We start from the raw sequence: 23,152 nt of genomic DNA, 5'->3' as shown, positions 1-23,152 counted from the left end.
CACATTCAGGAGGAGCCACCCAGACCTCCACATTCAGGAACCACCCAGACCTCCACATTCAGGAACCACCCACACCTCCACATTCAGGAACCACCCAGACCTTCACATTCAGGAACCACCCAGACCTCCAAATTCAGGAGGAGCCACCCAGACCTCCACATTCAGGAACCACCCAGACCTTCACATTCAGGAACCACCCAGACCTCCACATTCAGGAGCCACCCAGACCTCCACATTCAGGAGGAGCCACCCAGACCTCCACATTCAGGAACCACCCAGACCTTCACATTCAGAAACCACCCAGACCACCACCTGACAGTGAGCACATGGTCTTTACAGTTTGTGTTTGGTCCCTAATTCTGAGTATAAATAGGGTTCTATCTAGTTGAATAATAATAAAAAAATAATCATATGAGGATAGTGAGTTAATGTATATGGGGTTAGATAATGATATTTCCTAACCCATAGTCCATAGCACATGTGGAGCAGGTTTCCTCTGTCTTCTGCCTTGATCTTCACTCCATCTGATAATCTACAGTGGATATGATACCTGTAATATCTTTACACAGAAACTTTCCCAGACAAACACTTCACAGAGGCTGAAATGCAAATAATCAGCGCTGGGAAGACACTGTAATAACAGATTAAGTGAATTAAGAGGCAATTCATCTTCTTAATGTAATTACAAAGAAACAATATCTGATTATCTGGCGACTTCACTAGATCATGTGGATAAGATTATCAGCAATGTACTTTACCGCAGGATTACTGTGTCAATGTTTGCATTGATCGGAGAGGAGCCGCAACAGAATTTTAAAGACTGCAAATTCTTATGGGATTAAACCTGACTGGAGTTTGATCGATGTCACCATCATTTACCTTATGAACAGAAGACTTTAGCAGTAAGAAAAAAAAATATATATATTGTATATTTTCCTCACATATAGTAAATAGAGAGTCTGCAGCTTCATCTCCCTCCTCCCCTCTCTCTGAAATTACTGCAGTAGCAAAGGCGACGTACATGATACAGGTGGGTGAGGAACAAGTCACTTTCTTACAAAATCATATTCACTTGAACTAGTGATTTATACACTTGTATATAACTATAAGGGTGGTCTGTTCTTTTGGGGGGACAATTTTTATTTCTTTACTTAGAACCATGAAATTAGGGGCAAAAAAAATCTTTTTTTTTTATTTTTTGCAATTGTATTTCATTAAAAGTTTTGCCCCGTTTGCCTTCTGTAGTCTCTGTATTGTACTATCTGGCTGAATAAAGAGTTGACTGAGAACCTGTCAGTGAGCTCGCTATGCTGGTCTGACAAGGAGTTTGTATCTTTTTTGCACTGAGATATGACCACTGACCACATCAAAGTTGAGTGTGAAGAAAAATCCTGTAAAATCCAAAAGGTACAAATTTTTTAATGAAACACAAATGGCAAGAATTATTTTAGGTGACAGCTCCTGTGCAGACCTATGTATCTCCATGGTTACAGACTATAAACAAGCCCGCAGTCATCTGCACTTTCCCTCTTTATTTAGTTTGCAGCATTTTATGTGCAAACTTAAAATCCTGCAGAGAATAAAATCTCCTGCAAACATTTCCATCTTCCAGAAGAGTCACATTGCTTTAGAAAATGTTTGGTCCTGCTGCAGCTTAACGTTTCGTCAGTAACAAAATTTTCAATATTTTTACCTCATGTTGCTTCTGTTACATTTTTGTCTTTTCCACAAATATTGAACTTTATTTTCAAAAGCAGATTTATTGCCACTTTTGACAACACAAACTACATACCTATTAAATCTATTTCTTATACCTGATGGGCCCCATGTACTTACATTGAAAATCAATGTCAGAAAGGGTGTATTATTCTCACATTAAATGAGAATGTTATGAATCCAGCGATAGAGTGAGAGAGCTCATAAGTTCAACTATATTCATTCCAGTCTGTCCAGAATGAATGACAACTGCAGCTTGTACTGAGCAGTGTGGGATCTAAACTGCAGCAAAAAGGAGGGACCCTGAGGAGCTGCCAAACTATAATAGGCAAGAGATTCTGCATCAGCAGATAGTATGGACACAGAGATGGTGTCAGTCCGCCTAGATGGGTGGCGATTCAGCAGCAGGGAAGGGAGAACCTGAGGGTAGGAAGGAAGATATTCTGTAGCAGGGAGGTGGGACACTGAGGAGCTGTTAATTGGGATAAGTCAGAAGAGATGCTGGAGCATGGAGGATAAACACTGAGGAGCTGTCAATTAGGGTACACTCCCTGACATAAGTTATGTCGCTTATGCATGTTATGTAAATAAAAGCTTATAACCTGACGTTAAATTCATCCATTGGTTGTATAAACTATTCTTCTGAAAGCTGAAATCCTCTGAAATGTGGTTTAGGTTAAGAAAATAAATTGGCATCGATGCAGAAATATTGATCACTTAATGGACACAGAATGGTCAGATTTTGGCAAGACAAAAGTTTTGTCGGCCACAGAAAGTAATGTGATATTCAAACAAATAATTAACTTAAAATACAAATGTATGTTGCATAACATTGGTGAATGACGTTGTGGTGCTATTAGAGTCATATTTAATATTTTGTGTGACTTCCATGAGCTTGAGGACTGCATTAATGCGGTTCAACAATGATTCATACAATTTATTAATGAAGTCATCAGGAGTAGCAAAGAATGCAATCTTACATGCCTCCCAGAGTTCATCTCGATTCTTTGGTTTTGTCTTCCAAGCTTCCTCTTTCATCCTATCCCAAACCTGCTCAATGATGTTCATGTCTGGTGACTGGGCTGGCCAGTCCTTGAGCACCTTGATCTTTTTTGCCTGGAGGAACCTTGTTGTAGAGATGGATGTGTGAGATGGAGCACCATCCTGCTGCAGAATATGACCCCTTTTATGATTTGGGATATAAGAGGTAGCTAATACTTCTTGATATTTTAGGCTATTGATATAGCCTTCCACCTTACAAATGTTTTGCACGCCCCAATACTGAATGTAACCCCAGACCATGATCTTTCCACCACCAAATTTAACTGTTTTCTGGGTGTATTTTGGATCCATACGGGCTCCAGTAGGTCTCCTGCAGTATTTGCGGTGGCTGTGGTGTAATTCTACTGAACATTCATCAGAGAAATCCACCTTCTGCCAACTTTTCCAGCATCCATCTGTTTAGCAGGCTGTGGGACTTTGCAAATGCCACACGGTTTTTTATTTGCCTTTTGTTTAGTGCTGGTTTCTGGGCACTGATTTAACCATGGAGGCCGTTTCGAGACAGAATCCTACAAACTGTTCTAGTTGACACAGGGACTTGAGGTGACCAGGCCTGTGGGAGCTCTGCTGCAGTGGAAGAGGGGCTTGCTTTGGATTTTCTAACCAACAAACGTTCCTCCTGAGCGGTTGTCTTGCGGGGTCTGCCGGACCTGGGCTTGTCAAACACATCTCCAGTCTCTTCAAATCTTTTTTTTAATTCTTTGTACTTGACGCTGAGACACATTAAAGGTGCCAGCCACCTCTGCAGTGGATCTGGTCTTCAGCCTCTTGATAATCCAGGCTTTGGTCGCAGGGTGGATTTTTGGCATGTTGTCAGAGCAAAAGATGCTGCTCAAGTGAAGGTCTGGGGTGCTGGGTTTCTGTTTATACACACCTACTAATTAACCGATCATTTACTGAGCACAGGGGAGGATGTAAACTAGGATTGGGTGCATTATATGACCAGGCGACAAAACTTTTCTCTTGCCAAAATCTGACCATTCTGTGTCCATTCAATGATCAATATTTCTGCATTGATCGCAATTTATTTTCTTAACCTAAACCACATTTCGGAGGGTTTCAGCTTTCAAAAGAATTTATACAACCAATGGCTGAATTTAACGTTAGGTAATAAGCTTTTATTTACATAACATGGATAAGCGACAGAACTTCTGTCAGGGAGTGTAGATAAAGAGATTCTGCAACAGGAAAGAGGGACACTGAAGAGCTGTCAATTAGTTTAGTTAAGAGATTCTGCAGAAGGGAGGAAGGACACTGAGGAGCTGTTAATTAGGTTAAGTAAGAAGAGATCTGCATCAGGAGAAAGGGAAACTGAGGAGCTGTCAATATGATTAGGTAAGAAGAGATCTGCAGCAGGAAGGAAGGACACTGAGGAGCTGTCAACTAGGTTAGGTAAGAAGATATTCTGCAGCAGGGAGGAGGGACTCTGGAGCTGTCAACTAGGTTAGATAAGAATAGATTCTGCATCAGGGAGGGGGGACACTGAGGAGCTGTCAACTAGGTTAGGTAAGAAGATATTCTGCAGCAGGGAGGAGGGACTCTGGAGCTGTCAACTAGGTTAGATTAGAATAGATTCTGCAGCAGGGAGGGGGACACTTAGGAGCTGTCAGGTTAATTAAGAATAGATTCTGCAGCAGGGAGGAGAGACTGAGGAGCTGTCAATTAGGTTAGGTAAGAAGATATTCTGCAGCAGGGAGGAGGGACACTGAGGAGCGGTCAACTAGGTTAGGTAAGAAGATATTCTGCAGCAGGGAGGAGGGACACTGAGGAGCGGTCAACTAGGTTAGGTAAGAAGATATTCTGCAGCAGGGAGGAGGGACACTGAGGAGCGGTCAACTAGGTTAGGTAAGAAGATATTCTGCAGCAGGGAGGAGGGACACTGAGGAGCGGTCAACTAGGTTAGGTAACAAAATATTCTGCAGTAGGGAGGAGGGACACTGAGGAGTGGTCAACTAGGTTAGGTAAGAATATATTCTGCAGCAGGGAGGAGGGACACTGAGAAGCTGTCAACTAGGTTAGGTAGGAAGATATTCTTCAGCAGTGTGGTGGAACACTTTGGAAATATCAATCAACCTAGTCGGGTGAAGATTATTTTGAACATTTCATAAAGGTTCACACAATCCTTCTGACATGGATTTTCACTGTAAGTGCAACAGCCTCATCAGGTCTGAGGTTTAATTCCTGAAATGTGCAATTTGCATTGTGAAGTCTGGTGAGAGATCGGCTTCATTTTTCTCCCCTTTATGCATGGCTTCATTCTTCCAACCTGCTCTACCAGCCATACAATATGAGCCGACAATAATACCAGTAAACAAGAAAACAAAAGAATGAACTTAGATGAAGGGAAAAGTTTTGTTAAAGTAATTTCTGAAAATATAAAACAAAAAACTAATAATTAACTGTATCTCCAATTCCTGGAACTTGAAAGCAATCCCGCTAATTACTATCATAAGCACATTCTGTATTTTAGCGCTTAATTTCACTTTTTTTTTTTTGGCATGATTGATTTGCTTTCATTGTACTCGTTCAGCGCGGGCAATCTACACACATAAAAGTAGGGCTGCCAACTGTGTTAATTAAAATGAATGAACGCACGGAGCGAGCACTTGTATGTGATATATCCACATTCGGTTCTGAAAATGAAATAAAACAATAAAACCAATTACAGAATGAGAAGAAATGCCGTGATTGCTAATTTCATAGCCAATGTATTGCTTTTTTTTTATAATCGCACCTTGTTGGCGCGCCGATTACTTGGGAGAAAAAAATGTACCCAACTTATTATAAGTTTACGCTAAAGAATCGTTTTGTAAATGTTTATCAGAAGGAGGGTGAAGTTTCCCAAGGTACAAAGACGAGTTTTGTAGAATGGATACATTTGTATCAGGGAATCGTTTATGTAACAATTCCATCATTTCTAAGTAGTTTTGTATCTTATCCTATAATAACCAGCAATATCCCTAATATTGAAAGATTTAACAATCAAATTCCCCTCCAAAAGTGGAGTTTTGATGTTTCCTATCGCATATTAACCACTTGCAAAAAAAAAACAATATCATTTGGTTTTGGGGTAACTTTCTTTTTAAGATACTATACACTTAGGTAGGAAGGAAAGATCATCCCCGCACTGCCGCAAAAAGACTTCCAAAGATTGTAGAGGTCTCAACGTGGTTTATTCTACGCGTTTCAGGGTTCAGGTGACCCCTTTATCAGGACATACCACAAATGAAGGGGTCACCTGAACCCTGAAACACGTAGAATAAACCACGTTGAAACCTCTACAATTTTTGGAATTCTTCTTGCGGCAGCGCGGGGATGATCCTTCCTTCCTACCTAAGTGTATGCTTCAACCAGGTCCTGCACTGACCTGTGGATCTGCAGCAGCCACCATTAAAGGGAATCTGTCACCCATATTTAGTGATATCATGTAAAGATATCACCAAGTGTGTCCTGCATGTGAAGACTTCCGGGGCATAGATCGCACTGGAAAATATCGGCGCTCGCACAGTAGTGATTATATGCTTCGCCCACAGTTGGGCAAAGCATACTGCGCAGGCGCTGGAGGCCTTTACATTGCGCAAGCGCGGAAACCAACGGCGTCTGTGGTATTCACAGATGAAGATTACGTGCAGCAAGCCGAGGAGAGGGGGGGGAGACTACTAAGCCACGCCCATCGGACCGGACCGCGGCGATTTGCATGCATCCCCAACAAGATAAAAAAGGTATTTATGCCTCAAAGGTGCGGGGTCAGGGGGGAGTCAAAAGCCCTAATCGAAGCCTTATGGGACGCACAATTTGGTGATATCGTTACATGATATCACTAAATATGGGTGACAGATTCCCTTTAACCCCTTCATGACCCAGCCTATTTTGACCTTAATGACCTGGCCATTTTTTGCAATTCTGACCAATGTCCCTTTATGAGGTAATAACTCAGGAACGCTTCAACGCATCCTAGCGATTCCGAGATTGTTTTTTCGTGACATATTGGGCTTCATGATAGTGGTAAATTTAGGTCGATAATTTTTGCGTTTATTTGTGAAAAAAATGGAAATTTGGCGAAAATTTTGCAAATTTGTCACATGTCTACTTTACATCAGCACAATTTTGGAAACAACATTTTTTTTCGTTAGGAAGTTATAAGGGTTAAAAGTTGACCAGCAATTTCTCATTTTTACAACAAAATTTACAAAACCATTTTTTTTAGGGACCACCTCACATTTGAAGTCACTTTGAGGGGTCTATATGGCGGCAGAAAATACCCAAAAGTGTCACCATTCTAAAAACTGCACCCCTCAAGCTACTCAAAACTACATTCAAGAAGATTATTAACCCTTCAGGTGCTTCACAGGAACTAAAGCAACATGGAATGAAAAAATGGACATTTTAATTTTTCCAACCAAAATTTTATTTTAGCATCAGTTTTTTTCATTTTCACATGGGTAACAGGATAAAATGTATCCTAAAATTTGTTGAGCAATTTCTCCTGAGTACACCGATACCTCATATGTGGTCATAAACCACTGTTTGGGCGCACGGCACGGCTCAGAAGGGAAGGAGCGCCATTTTACTTTCTGAATGTAAAATATGCTTGAATATTTAGCGGGTGCCATGTCTTGTTTTAAGAGTACCTGTGTGCCTAAACATTGGAGCTCCCCCACAAGTGACCCCATTTTGGAAACTAGACCCTCCAAGGAACTTATCTAGATGCATAGTATGCACTTTGGACCCCCAGGTGCTTCACAAATTGATCTGTAAAAAAAAAATAAGTACTTTTTTTTTTCACAAAAATTTTATTTAGCCTCAGTTTTTTCATTTTCACATGGGCAACAGGATAAAATGGATCCTAAAATTTGTTGGGCAATTTCTCCTGAGTACATCAATATCTCATATGTGGTCATAAACCACTGTTTGGGTGCACCGCAGGGCCCGGAAGGGAAGGAGCGCCATGTGACTTTTTGATTGGAAAATTAGCTCCAATCGTTAGCGGACACCATGTCGCATTTGGAGAGCCCCTGTGTGCCTAAACATTGGAGCTCCCCCACAAGTGACCCCATTTTGGAAACTAGACCCCCGAAGGAACTTATCTAGATGTGTGGTGAGCACTTTGAACCCCCAAGTGCTTCACAGAAGTTTATAACGCAGAGCAGTGAAAATAAAAAATAATTTTTTTTTTGCTCAAAAATGATTTTTTAGCCCGCTATTTTTTATTTTCACAAGGCTAACAGGAGAAATTGAACCACAAAAGTTGTTGTGCAATTTGTCCTGAGTACACTGATACCCCATATGTGGGGGGGAACCACTGTTTGGGAGCACGGGAGAGCTCAGAAGGCAAGGAGCGCCATTTTGGAGTGCAGACTTTGATGGAATGTTCTGCGGGCGTCATGTTGCGTTTGCAGAGCCCCTGTGTGCCTAAACAGTAGAAACCCACACAAGTGACCCCATTTTGGAAACTAGAACCCCCAAGGAGCTTATCTAGATGTGTAGTGAGCACTCTGAGTCCCAAAGTGCTTCACAGAAGTTTATAAATGCAGAGCCATGAAAATAAAAAAATATTTTTTTTTCCTCAAAAATGATTTTTTAGCCCGCTATTTTTTATTTTCCCAAGGGTAACAGGATAAATTGGACCCCAAAAGTTGTTGTCCAGTTTGTCCTGAGTACACTGGTACCCCATATGTGGGGGGAAAACACTGTTTGAGCGCACGTCATGGCTCAGAAGGGAAGGAGCGTCATTTGACTTTTTGAATGGAAAATTAGCTCCAATCGTTAGCGGACACCATGTTGTGTTTGCAGAGCCCCTGTGTGCGTAAACTTTGGAGCTCCCCCACAAGTGACCCCATTTTGGAAACTAGACCCTCCAAGGAACTTATCTAGATGCATAGTATGCACTTTGGACCCCCAGGTGCTTCACAAATTGATCTGTAAAAAAAAAAAAAGTACTTTTTTTTTTCACAAAAATTTTATTTAGCCTCAGTTTTTTCATTTTCACATGGGCAACAGGATAAAATGGATCCTAAAATTTGTTGGGCAATTTCTCCTGAGTACATCAATATCTCATATGTGGTCATAAACCACTGTTTGGGTGCACCGCAGGGCCCGGAAGGGAAGGAGCGCCATGTGACTTTTTGATTGGAAAATTAGCTCCAATCGTTAGCGGACACCATGTCGCATTTGGAGAGCCCCTGTGTGCCTAAACATTGGAGCTCCCCCACAAGTGACCCCATTTTGGAAACTAGACCCCCGAAGGAACTTATCTAGATGTGTGGTGAGCACTTTGAACCCCCAAGTGCTTCACAGAAGTTTATAACGCAGAGCAGTGAAAATAAAAAATAATTTTTTTTTTGCTCAAAAATGATTTTTTAGCCCGCTATTTTTTATTTTCACAAGGCTAACAGGAGAAATTGAACCACAAAAGTTGTTGTGCAATTTGTCCTGAGTACACTGATACCCCATATGTGGGGGGGAACCACTGTTTGGGAGCACGGGAGAGCTCAGAAGGCAAGGAGCGCCATTTTGGAGTGCAGACTTTGATGGAATGTTCTGCGGGCGTCATGTTGCGTTTGCAGAGCCCCTGTGTGCCTAAACAGTAGAAACCCACACAAGTGACCCCATTTTGGAAACTAGAACCCCCAAGGAGCTTATCTAGATGTGTAGTGAGCACTCTGAGTCCCAAAGTGCTTCACAGAAGTTTATAAATGCAGAGCCATGAAAATAAAAAAATATTTTTTTTTCCTCAAAAATGATTTTTTAGCCCGCTATTTTTTATTTTCCCAAGGGTAACAGGATAAATTGGACCCCAAAAGTTGTTGTCCAGTTTGTCCTGAGTACACTGGTACCCCATATGTGGGGGGAAAACACTGTTTGAGCGCACGTCATGGCTCAGAAGGGAAGGAGCGTCATTTGACTTTTTGAATGGAAAATTAGCTCCAATCGTTAGCGGACACCATGTTGTGTTTGCAGAGCCCCTGTGTGCGTAAACTTTGGAGCTCCCCCACAAATGACCCCATTTTGGAAACTAGACTCCCTAAGGAACTTATCTAGATGCATAGTGAGCACTTTGAACCCCCAGGTGCTACACAGAAGTTTATAACGCAGAGCCGTTAAAATAAAAATATTTTTTTTCCCTCAAAAAATAAATTTTTAGCCTGCTATTTTTTATTTTCACAAAGGTAACAGGATAAATTGGACCCCAAAAGTTGTTGTCCAGCTTGTCCTGAGTACGCTGGTACCACATATGTGGGGGGGACCACTGTTTGGGCACACGTTGGGGCTCAGAAGGGAAGTAGTGACGTTTTGAAATGCCGACTTGATGGAATGGTCTGTGGGTGTCATGTTGCGTTTGCAGAGCCCCTGATGTACCTAAACAGTGCAAACCCCCCACAAATGACCCCATTTTGGAAACTAGATCACCCAAGGAACTAATATAGATGTGTGGTGAGCACTTTGAACCCTCAAGTGCTTCACAGAAGTTTATAACGCAGAGCCGTGAAAATAAAAAAATATATTTTTTTCCTTAAAAAATGATTTTTAGTCCATTATTTTTTATTTTCACAAGGGTAACGGGATAAATTGGACCCCAAAAGTTGTTGTCCAGTGTGTCCTGAGTACGCTGGTATCCCATATATGGGGGGGGACCACTGTTCGGGGACACTTGGGGCTCGGAATGGAAGTAGTGACGTTTTGAAATGCCGACTTGATGGAATGGTCTGTGGGCGTCATGTTACGTTTGCAGAGCCCCTGATGTACCTAAACAGTGGAAACCCCCCACAAGTGACCCCATTTTGGAAACTAGACCCCCTAAGGAACTTATCTAGATGTGTGGTGAGCACGTTGAACCCCCAAGTGCTTCACAGAAGTTTATAACGCAGAACCGTGAAAATAAAAAATCTTTTTTTTCCACAAAAATAATTATTTTATCCCCCATTTTTTTATTTTCCCAAGGGTAACGGGAGAAATTAGACCCCCAAAGTTGTTGTGCAATTTTTCCTGAGTACCCTGATACCCCATAAGTGGGGGTACACCACTGTTTGGGCACACGTCGGGGCTCGAAATGGAGGGAGCACCGTTTGACTTTTTGAACGCAAAATTGGCTGGAATAAATGGTGGCTCCATGTCGCATTTGGAGACCACCTGACATGCCTAAACAGTGGAAACCCCTCAATTCTATCTCCAACCCTAACCCCAACACACCCCTAACCCTAATCCCAACCCTAATCATAACCCTAACCACAACCCTAATCCCAACACACCCCTAACGAAATCCCAACTCTAACCCTAACCACAAGCCTAACCGTAATCCCAACCCTAATCCCAATTCCAACCCTAACCCTAAGTCCAACCCTAACCCTAAGTTCAACCCTAACCCTTAGTCCAACCCTAACCCTTAGTCCAACCCTAACCCTATTTCTAACCCTAACCCTAGCCCTGGACCTAACCCTAATGGAAAAAAAAAAAAAAATATTTTATTATTTGTCCCTACCTACAGTCATGGCCAAAAGTATTGACACCCCTGCAGTTCTGTCAGATAATACTCAGTTTCTTCCTGAAAATGATTGCAAACACAAATTCTTTGGTATTATTATCTTCATTTAATTTGTCTTAAATGAAAAAACACAAAAGAGAATGAAGCAAAAAGCAAAACATTGATCATTTCACACAAAACTCCAAAAATGGGCCGGACAAAAGTATTGGCACCCTCAGCCTAATACTTGATTGCACAACCTTTAGCCAAAATAACTGCGACCAACCGCTTCCGGTAACCATCAATGAGTTTCTTACAATGCTCTGCTGGAATTTTAGACCATTCTTCTTTGGCAAACTACTCCAGGTCCCTGATATTTGAAGGGTGCCTTCTCCAAACTGCCATTTTTAGATCTCTCCACAGGTGTTCTATGGGATTCAGGTCTGGACTCATTGCTGGCCACCTTAGAAGTCTCCAGTGCTTTCTCTCAAACCATTTTCTAGTGCTTTTTGAAGTGTGTTTTGGGTCATTGTCCTGCTGGAAGACCCATGACCTCTGAGGGAGACCCAGCTTTCTCACACTGGGCTCTAAATTATGCTGCAAAATTTGTTGGTAGTCCTCTGACTTCATAATACCATGCACACGGTCAAGCAGTCCAGTGCCAGAGGCAGCAAAGCAACCCCAAATCATCAGGGAACCTCCGCCATGCTTGACTGTAGGGACCGTGTACTTTTCTTTGAATGCCTCTTTTTTCTCCTGTAAACTCTATGTTGATGCTTTTGCCCTAAAAGCTCTACTTTTGTCTCATCTGACCAGAGAACATTCTTCCAAAATGTTTTAGGCTTTTTCAGGTAAGTTTTGGCAAACTCCAGCCTGGCTTTTTTATGTCTCGGGGTAAGAAGTGGGGTCTTCCTGGGTCTCCTATCATACAGTCCCTTTTCATTCAGACACCGACGGATAGTACGGGTTGACACTGTTGTACCCTCGGAATGCAGGGCAGCTTGAACTTGTTTGGATGTTAGTGGAGGTTCTTTATCCAACATCCGCACAATCTTGCGTTGAAATCTCTTGTCAATTTTTCTTTTCCGTCCACATCTAGGGAGGTTAGCCACAGTGCCATGGGCTTTACACTTCTTGATGACACTGCGCACGGTAGACACAGGAACATTCAGGTCTTTGGAGATGGACTTGTAGCCTTGAGATTGCTCATGCTTCCTCACAATTTGGTTTCTCAAGTCCTCAGACAGTTCTTTGGTCTTCTTTCTTTTCTCCATGCTCAATGTGGTACACACAAGGACACAGGACAAAGGTTGAGTCAACTTTAATCCATGTCAACTGGCTGCAAGTGTGATTTAGTTATTGCCAACACCTGTTAGGTGCCACAGGTAAGTTACAGGTGCTGTTAATTACACAAATTAGAGAAGCATCACATGATTTTTCGAACAGTGCCAATACTTTTGTCCACCCTCTTTGTTATGTTTGGTGTGGAATTATATCCAATTTGGCTTTAGGACAATTCTTTTTGTGTTTTTTCATTTAAGACAAATTAAATGAAGATAATAATACCAAAGAATTTGTGTTTGCAATCATTTTCAGGAAGAAACTGAGTATTATCTGACAGAATTGCAGGGGTGTCAATACTTTTGGCCATGACTGTATGGGGGTGATAAGGGGGGCGGTGATTTACTTTTTTTTTATTTTGATCACTATGAAAGTTTATCATAGTGATCAAAATAAATGAATGAATCTGCAGCATTGCAGATTCGATTCGGCGCACTGCGCATGCACCCGTCTCCCTGCCCTGGATCCTGGCAAAGTACGAATCTTTTAAGGAACTGTTTTCCACTAGGGTCACACATCCTTAGCCGAGAGAATCCGATCGATTATGCTAATCCCGCTCTGATCAGAGTTTGATCACAGTGTGATCTGATTTTTTTCGGATGTGGGCAAGAAAACAAAATGTTTCCATATTCTCCATTCTGTCAGTCCGTGAAAATCATGACATCCGGGTGCAGCCCAATGTTTTCTACGGACTGTGATCCGAATGTTGGATGCAAATGGAACATATTGCGATTCTTTCCTTGGACAGACTTGGTCAGAGCAAAAAAAATCTCTACGGCCCCATAAAGTACCATTAGTCTCTGTGAGTGGTGCACTCGGTCATCTCCGCGCCGTCCCATAGACAATGACTAGAATGGTGGCGCCTTCACACCCCTTTAATGTGATGCTATCTTTTTATCAGGAATAGGGAATGCTCACCCCACATCCTTGGGATCTATGGGGGGATGATAGCTGTGTCTCACATCTTAGAAATTCCCAGGATTTCCCAATAATATTCACCTCTATTAATGGCTACAGTTGCAAATCCATTCCGAAAAGTAACAGTTTAATTCATACGGATAGAGAAACATGAGCCTGAAATGGCAGATAACCGGGAACAGTTCAACGTTGTAGTTGGGCGCATTACTCAAAGATAGGATCTGTTGTAGCTTTTCCGTTTGATAGGAAGGAATAATACTGAGGAAAATGCCAATTGAATGACCGTAAGCCCAGAAGATCCAACTCTGAGATGAATCAGAGGTCAGACCTCTTACCTCCCTGGTAATTATCACTAATAGGAGCAATTCCCCGTTCTTACTTCCAGGCTCTTATTTCCCCTGTGTCTTCATCGCCGGGCTCCAGTGATTGACAGATGGATACATTCTATATGACACCATCGCTTCTTTCTTTACTCCTAGTAAAACTGCTATCTGTCACCAGGACAATGGATTCTGTTCACTTGTGAAAACCTGAAATGACCTAAGTGGTATTATGTATCTCTGGAATTGCTTTTTCTGCATGCACAGGTGTAATCATGAAGGTAGCAGGCATCATAGCTAAGAAGTGTGGTGCAGGTATTGATTATGGCGAGAAATTAGAGACCAAAAGAGTCAATAATCTCTTTGTGTCCTGATAAATTGGAGCCCGGGACTTCAGATTGATACATTTTACCTGAGCTGATACATTGTAGCACCTCAGTACAAAAGAGATACATCACACTTACCCCACTAAGACTTGTGTATGCTGGATACAATAGTAGCAAACACTCAGCAGTGAATTGCACAAGTTTTTAGGCTCTGGATATACAATATTAATGATCGGAGATCTAAGGTATTAAAATGCAAAGGGCCCGATTTATCAATTGCAATTTTTTTTTTTTTTAATTCCCTCCTTTTTTCTGCATTGTCGCATCCATTCGTTCTTCGAAAAGTCGCAACGTGGTTCATGAATTTTAGGCAAAATATAAACTGCTCTATTCTTTTTATCTAACTGTTTTTAACTAAAATTTTCAACTAAAATGTTGGAAAAATTTACGAAATAAAATCAGATGCAGATTACGGTAAAGAAACCAGAGTAAATTAGTGCATAAAAAAAATAAATAATGGCAAAAATAAGCGATAAAAATGCATTAAAAAATATATTTTATCAAAGGCGCAAATTAAAATAATAATAATAAGGCACAAATAAAAAGACAAAAAATGTTGCGTCAGGAAGTTGCAGAACTTTTTATTGTACTTTATTTACAAATAATGTAAATTTTATTTACTGTGAAATCAGAACCTGCAACTAATGTCAAATGTGAACCCTATAGAACAGCTGCGCACAGGACTACAACCCCCCTCGTCTCCCGCCTTTCCCCTGCATTAAGACCATCGATGTTTGTGTGCTTAGAGGTGGTATAAATGTGGAGTCAATGCGGCCGGATCAATGTCTTGTGGAAGTTCTTTGAAAGTTTCGTAAAGTTCATTAAAAGTGGAGAAATCGGGAACTAAAGATCTGAATAAATGGAACGTAATGGTTTTGTTGGGACCTCGGGTCAGTGCTAATTTTAGCTGGGGGAGAGGCTCAACCTGAAGCTACAGGTATTACTGCAAAATCTGTAATGCTTGGTTCACATAGAGTTTTTGGGTGATTGTTTTGAAGTGGATCTGCTCCAAAGTCCACATCAAATAGTATATTTGATGTGTTTTTATTTAGAGCAGACATGCTTCAAAATCCAGATAAAAGTGCTGTGTGAACATGTCCCAACAGGGACACTTGCTAACCAAACATGTCCTGAAATACTCTGTGCTGCTGATATTTCCTGCTCAGTGTGTGATCTGCATCTTCACCCCATTTCCCTTCCTATGTCTTAACTCTTCTTCTCGCTAATCTAACTAACCCCTGCTCATGCAGCAGCACATATCATTACGGGAATCTTTTCTTGCAAACACATCCTGTAATACTCTGTGCTGCTGATAAACCTTACTCCTTCCACTATCTCCACCCAATTCCTCTTCTCGCACAAATCTCCAGTCTTCTAAGGCCTGTTTCACACATCCGTTTTTTGTGTCCGCCAAACGGATCCGTTTCCGTTTTTTGCCGCAAACGGATGCTACCGGATCCGTTTCTTTGACGGATCCGCTGTAGCCGCTAATGCAAGTCTAAGGGGGAAAAAACGGGTCCGCCAAAAATATGGCGGATCCGTTTTTTAACGGAAAACGACGGTTTTAAAAAAACGGAAGTGTGATCCAGGCCTTAGATGTAACCCTATTCTAACTAAGATCAAATTGCAAGCATGTCCTGTAATACTCTGTGCTGCAGATAAGGAGATCATGGCCACATATTTATTATGTTTCCAAACTTAATATACATGGGATTCATTTTCCACCAGATTGGGTCAATTCCATTAATTTGCAGGGTCATCTGTTCATGTCTTTGAGGCGTTTGATCCATTTTGTAGTTTCCATGTTTTATTTTTTAATCTTTCTGAGGATCTACATGATTCACTAACTTCTGCTTCTTTGTGTTTTTCCTCTTGAGGGGTGAAAAGAAATCCCATGGGATACAGCAGATAATCCCGTAGTAGTATCATTAAGTGTTCATTCTCATATAACTGGGGCTCAGAGATGGGAGAAAGTGCTGCGAGGCGCTGAGGAGAAGAGAACATAAAATCCATAAAAAAGAGGTTCTCCAGCTAAATAAAATGTAGCTATTTGTTTCCTTAGCTATGTAACTTGATAATATAATTCATGTCTAAAAAGGGACGATCTACTGTCCTGGACCCTTATGTGGGCACATAGGGATGTGTATGAAGGGATCTGGCTATCTGCTCATTACAATAACCAAGGCAGCCCCTTTCTATATCATATTTGACGTAGAGGATTGTGACTGCTGATTTTAGTAGCTAAGGCGGCACCTTATCTATTACAGCTGATGTATAGTCAGGAGAGGACTGGCTGCCTGTTCCTTTTATAAGACAAGCCAGCCCCCTTCTCCATAACTTTGTACCTTCTCTTTTGTGTACAGATATGTCCTCCCTTATCTGTCCTCCTAGTTGGATATATCCAAAAATGAGTGGAATGAACAGCTATGGGAAGAAATAAAAAAAACACAATTTTGTGGTACTCTGGAGTTGTTTATGCTATAAGTGTTGTTTATGATGCCACCCAGTGGTTGTGATGCGAAATGCAGTCCAGACAGACATAAAAAAAGCCATCCCCTTTCTCCATAACTTTGTACCTTATCTTTTCATTACAGATGTGCCCTTTCTTACCTTTCCTCCTAGTTGGATATATCCAGAAATTGGTGGCATGAACAGCTTTGGGAAAAGAAAGCATGATTTTGCGATACTCTTTTTGGAGATGTTTATACTATATATGTCCTTTATGAAGCCACCCAGTCCAGTTATCATGGCACAACATTGTATTGAATCTGTGATGTGAGACATTGGAGTCCTTACCAAATTTGAGAATAACTTAGGGTGGACACATTTGTATTTCTTGAAGCAGATGCAGAAGACGTGGCATGATATAACGTGGCACGGTACAATGTAGCATGATAGAACCTGGCATGATGCAATGTAGCATGATATAACGTGGCGCGATAGAACGTGGCTCGATAGAACGTGGCATGATGCAATATAGCATGATAGGATGTGGCATGATAGAACGTGGTACGATAGAACGTGGCATGATAGGACGTGGCACGATAGAACGTGGCATGATAGAACGTGGCACGATAAAACGTGGCATGATGCAGTATAGCATGATGTAACATGGCATGATAGGATGTGGCAGGATAGAACGTGGCATGATAGAACGTGGCATGATAGAATGTGGCATGATAGAACGTGGCATGATGCAATATAGCATGATATAACATGGCATGATAGGATGTGGCAGGATAGGACGTGGCACGATAAAACGTGGCATGATAGAACGTGGCATGATGCAATATATCATGATATAACATGGCATAATAGGATGTGGCAGGATAGGACGTGGCACAATAGAACGTGGCACGATAGAACGTGGCATGATGCAATATAGAATGATATGGCATAATAGAACGTGGCACGATAGAACGTGGCATGATGCAATATAGCATGATATAACATGGCATAATAGGATGTGGCAGGATAGGACATGGCACGATAGAACGTGGCATGATGCAATATAGAATGATATGACATAATAGAACGTGGCACGATAGAACGTGGCATGATGCAATATAGCATGATATAACGTGGCATGATAGGATGTGGCAGGATAGGACATGGCACAATAGAACGTGGCATGATGCAATATAGAATGATATGACATAATAGAACGTGGCACGATAGAACGTGGCATGATGCAATATAGCATGATATAACGTGGCATGATAGGATGTGGCAGGATAGGACGTGGCACAATAGAACGTGGCATGATGCAATATAGAATGATATGGCACGATAGAACGTGGCACGATAGAACGTGGCATGATGCAATATAGCATGATATAACGTGGCATGATAGGATGTGGCAGGATAGAACGTGGCACGATAGAACGTGGCATGATGCAATATAGCATGATATAACATGGCATGATTGGACATGGCATGATAGGACGTGGCATGATATACTCTAGATTTACACGTACAATTGAGGAAGACAGAAGTCATCATGTTCTGAGACCAAAGTTCATCCTGTAAATAGCTTCCTATGCTCGTACCTCCTTTGTTATGCACAAAGAAGAGCGGCTCTGGAGCACAAACTGCAGCTCTCACATGTGTAACCCCACGCAGGGCACTTTCTACATCTTCCCTTATATAGGGCAGGTTTTCCCAGAGCATGAGCCGTGTTGTTTTATCTTCGGCATATATTTGCTTTCCGCTCATTATCATCCTTACAAGGATTCCCAGTAAATAAGTCCCTTGATGGATTTTCTTCGGCTCCGACATATGTAAGATAAATAGGAATATCTGAGTGCGCTGGTCGGCGGCTAAAAATATGTATTTTTTTCTGCTACGTGAGTTCACGTGGGAATCGTCACTGCATAATTTATGTGAATGGAGAGAGATGGAAATCAGTGTGGATGGGAAGGGTCCCCGGCGACCCCCGAGCCGCTAATGCAACATCTGTACCGATTCTCATCCTCCTCCAGCCCCAGGGCTGTTTGTCACAGGAGCGCTTGATAGAGGAGCTGCCGACACTTTATGGATCCTCAGATATTGTGCAGTTTTACTTCGTACGTTGAACGTGGGAGGAAAACAGTTGTTTTTTTTTTTTTTTTTTGCAAAACCCTTTCTAGACCCGAGATTCACCCGATCGGCCTCATGTAGAGCATCTAGGAGCAGGAATCGAGTATTTAAAGGGATATTCTGGAGGAAGCCGATAAAAGCCATACTTTGTCTAATGCAATGTTTCCATTGGAATTCAGTATGGATTTTAAGATCTCTGCTTGCTGTCGCTCAAAGGGAAGCATTGTATTCTTGCATGGGATAAAAGTGTTAAGTGGTGGACACTCATGTAATTAGAAGGCAGAGGTCTAATAACTATTCTATCTGCCATGAGCCGACCATCTATGAGTTCATCACATGGCCGGACAGAACCAGAAAGACCCGCTCCAACTGAAAGGAGAGGACTGGTGAAAATAAGTTCTCTCTTATTCTCAGAATAGGTTGTAACTTATTGATTACGGGGGTCTATGTTGGGCCTTGTACTTATCGACACACTGGGGACGTTTTATCCATAATGGAGCACTTTTATCCTTGTTACAGGTCAGCCGCCCATCCATTCTCTACAGGACTGCTGGCAAAAGCTGAAAACATGCACTGCGCACTCCATTGGGTTGAGCACATGCTCTGCGCACTCCATTGGGTTGAGCACATGCTCTGCACACTCCATTGGGTTGAGCACGTGCTCTGCACGCTCCATTGGGTTGAGCACATGCTCTGCACGCTCCATTTGGTTGAGCACATGCACTGCACACGCCATTGGGTTGAGCACGTGCTCTCCACACTCCATTGGGTTGAGCACGTGCACTGCACACTCCATTGGGTTGAGCACGTGCACTGCACACTCCATTGGGTTGAGCACGTGCACTGCACACTCCATTGGGTTGAGCACATGCACTGCACACTCCATTGGGTTGAGCACATGCACTGCACACTCCATTGGGTTGAGCACATGCTCTGCACACTCCATTGGATTGAGCACATGCACTGCACACTCCATTGGGTTGAGCACGTGCTCTGCACACTCCATTGGGTTGAGCACGTGCTCTGCACACTCCATTGGGTTGAGCACGTGCTCTGCACACTCCATTGGGTTGAGCACGTGCTCTGCACACTCCATTGGGTTGAGCACGTGCTCTGCACACTCCATTGGGTTGAGCATGTGCTCTGCACACTCCATTGGGTTGAGCATGTGCTCTGCACACTCCATTGGGTTGAGCACATGCTCTGCACACTCCATTGGGTTGAGCACATGCACTGCACACTCCATTCAAAAGGGGATAAGAGTGCAGTATTCTGCCGCAGTGGTCTGACCCCCACTCATATCAGTAAGTTATCACTTATCCTGCAGATAAGTAATTACTTGTTTTCACCGGCGAACTCCCTTTTTAAGGACCGGAAACATCTTTAGTATTCAATTATTTCACTGACACCGATGCTGAAGTTATTACCCACTGATATCAGCCACTAATGTGCAGAACATACTGGAGCAGATTTATTACTTCTTTCTTAAACGTAGAAAACTTTAAATGAGATCAAGGAGGCAAGAAGCCAGATTTATGACGATGGTGCAAGATTTGGTGCATTTTGCCAGACATTGTCTGAAATCACACTAAAGTATTAGGCTCACCCGGTGAGGTGGATCCTTTAAACCACAGGTCCGGTGAGGTGGATCCTTTAAACCACAGGTCCGGTTGGGCACATGGACCATGGGCGTTGGTGCAGCAAGGAGGAAGTCACGCGGGAAGTGAGGATTTGGTGCACACAGGGATCTCAGGAGTAGTAGGACGGTTGAAGAGATACCCAGCAGGGATGGAAGCAAGTAAAGCCCAAAAGGTGGAGCAAACCAAATATAAAAGCTTGGGCAACTTTCAAAAACTGACAAGGAGCACAACAGAGGGCAGTGGACTCAGAGGAAGGAAGCAGAGCCCAGGATACCCTACACAGGTGTGTAACACTAATACTTTGCACCATTTTGGTAAAACTTTCGGTATATATTCCAATTTTAGGCAATTTGGCCACATTTTGCAATTTTTTAGCCTGATTTTGCTTCTTATGTTGGACACGTTTCTTTCCCTATGCCACCACAGTTTTGTGCCACCATATTTGTAGTGCACGTCATTTATACATTTTGTGCGTTTTAGAATCTTTTTTTTTAGTTTTTTGAGTCTTGTCCCCTGTACTAGAACCTTGTAAAAGCTTGAGTAAAAAGTGTCTGAATTATAAAAGGTGGGATTTATAAGAAGGGGAATTTTTATAGTTAGGCTGCATTTTCACTTGGGAAATCTTTACATATAAATCTCCTGCCTACAGCCGTTTCTCCAGTTTTTATGCCATGGCATGAATTCCCAAATCCGCTACTTGCCAAGTTAACCGTGCCCTCTTTCCTACCCACTTTTTTAATGTGTCAAGAGTGGTGAAAATTCACAAAAAGTTGGACTTTTTTTTTTTGCACAAAAATGACATGCGAATAAAAATTGAGACTTTTTGATCCCCCCAAAACTGGTCCAATACTCCCCCATAATGACAGTTTATTTCGAGGAGTATGGGGGGTTAATTTGAGACACATTTTGATTAGTAGGTCTATCTTATTTATCTCTTCTCTTTTTTTTCTCATCTTCTTCCATCTCATGACACGGACAGAATTGTAAGTGAATCCAGGAATGCAAAGATTTTCAAATTGCTACAAAATGTTTATTTGAAAGTTCTAAAAGTTTTCAACAAGCAAAGCAAAACAAAGTGAAACTTCAGATACAATGTGACATTAGCCAAGTGCTCTCTTTAGTCATTCCCTTCCCAAACTCAGGGCTCTGGATAGTATTTCAGCACCGCTTCTCCGGACAGCTCCTCTTTTCTTCATCCACTTTGTTCATTTCCCTTTCTGGCAGGTTACAAGAAAGCGAATGTGCCAAATCAAAGGGCACGGCTCCTGTTCCCGCACTGGAGACTTGATAGGTTATAGATTACAGACACAAACTCTTTTGCCAAAGCAAATAAGTGTTGTAAATATTTCATCGATATTTGCATTCAGTGATTGGGGTCATGGCGCGCGCCGAGGACCGTAGAGCCAAGCGTAGCTCACAATCTGCCATCTTATCTCCCATTAATTAATGCACAATTGATACATTTTTAGGAAAGTCATCAATATGATTTTTTTTCGCCATCACCAAGGAGGTTGCATTTGGCCCAATTACTGATTGACTTATCTCTTTACCAATGATTTGGACTTTTCACCAGAGAGATCAATAAATAATTAGTAGTAATTACTAGTTACTATCTTTAATATATATTTTATAGCAATGCAGAATAAATGTGTCTGTTACTATAAGAGCCTTCAATCAATGGTGGATTATAATATGGGTGGATGCCTGGAGTTTAGGGTTACGGTCAGGGCCACTAATGCCCAAATTACCTAAAGGTTTGTTGCACATTGTGTGCAGATGTCATTAAAAGGGAATCGGTTGGCAAAAAAAAAAAAAGTTTAGTAGCTCCATCTGTAACTTTTGTTTATTAGTTTGTTTAATCAAAAATAAATTAGGCTGAAGTTGTTTTGGAGCATGGAAACACTTCCCAAGCCTCTGTCACTCCAGCTCTGCCGCCGTCTGCTTGTCTGACAACCTCAATGCTGCTTGACTTTGAGAAAGGAGGTGTCAGTCAAGTAGGAGGAGTTTGGGAGTAGAGCTGGAGAGACAGAGGCTTAGGAAGTGTGCCAGTCCAAGCTTGAACGGAGGGGGTCACGTCAAGATATTTCTGGACTTTCTGTTTGCAAGTGCTATATGTGCATTTAAAAGGTTTGTCCTGCTGACAGATTCCCAAATGTGCACAGGACCTTATACTATAAGACATGTGCTGCCGGTCCGAAGGTGAGAAGGAAACAGGGCGAAGCTCCACTGGGTAAGAGCACAAGATGTACCTATGTCACCTGTACCTTTCTAGGGTGGGCGATAGTTTAGGGGTCTGGACTCTGTACCCAGTCATTGACATCTGGGGGTCTGTAATTATTTTGTAATCTTAATTTGGGGTATGTATTATGCCAGTCTGTTTTGGGGGTCTAAATTCATTTTGAGATCTAGGTTTCTCCTTGTCTGCGGTCTGTATTATTGTAGTGGTCCGCTCTTGGGGTTTGTAATTAAGGGGTCTGTTTTTTTTGTGGGTGATGTCTATATTCAGGCAGGTCTTTCAGTCTTTATTTAGGCAGTCTGGTAGGGGGGTGTTGGATGACAGTTGAAGCAAGAAGATGTAAACAGTGCAGCTGTCCGGAGAAGTCATCATGGTGGTCTGGGCTGGATGGAGAAGATGAGGAATGAGAAGGTTCACAATCAGAGCAGACATTACTTGTGAGTCACGGGGTTTATAGAGAAACACTTAGTCTGAAAAAATTTTTGCAGGGTTTT

The 23,152-nt window shown here is 42.0% G+C and overlaps 1 long non-coding RNA gene across 1 annotated transcript in view; it reads left to right on the top strand.

Moving 5' to 3' along the window:
- The window catches only part of LOC141073547 (uncharacterized), a 37,534-nt gene extending 20,501 nt beyond the window's left edge, over positions 1-17,033 (top strand). The window contains exon 3 of the long non-coding RNA XR_012226997.1: positions 16,799-17,033. This is a non-coding gene — a long non-coding RNA (uncharacterized lncRNA). The remainder of the gene's footprint in view (positions 1-16,798) is intronic.
- The last annotated feature ends 6,119 nt before the right edge of the window (positions 17,034-23,152 follow it).

Source organism: Dendrobates tinctorius, unplaced genomic scaffold, assembly GCF_039654945.1.
Source record: "Dendrobates tinctorius isolate UK_male_01 unplaced genomic scaffold, ASM3965494v1 ptg000307l, whole genome shotgun sequence".
NCBI classification, from domain to species: Eukaryota; Metazoa; Chordata; class Amphibia; order Anura; family Dendrobatidae; genus Dendrobates; species Dendrobates tinctorius.
Note: the sequence above shows the minus strand (reverse complement) of the source record. Positions and strands in the feature narration are given on the sequence as shown.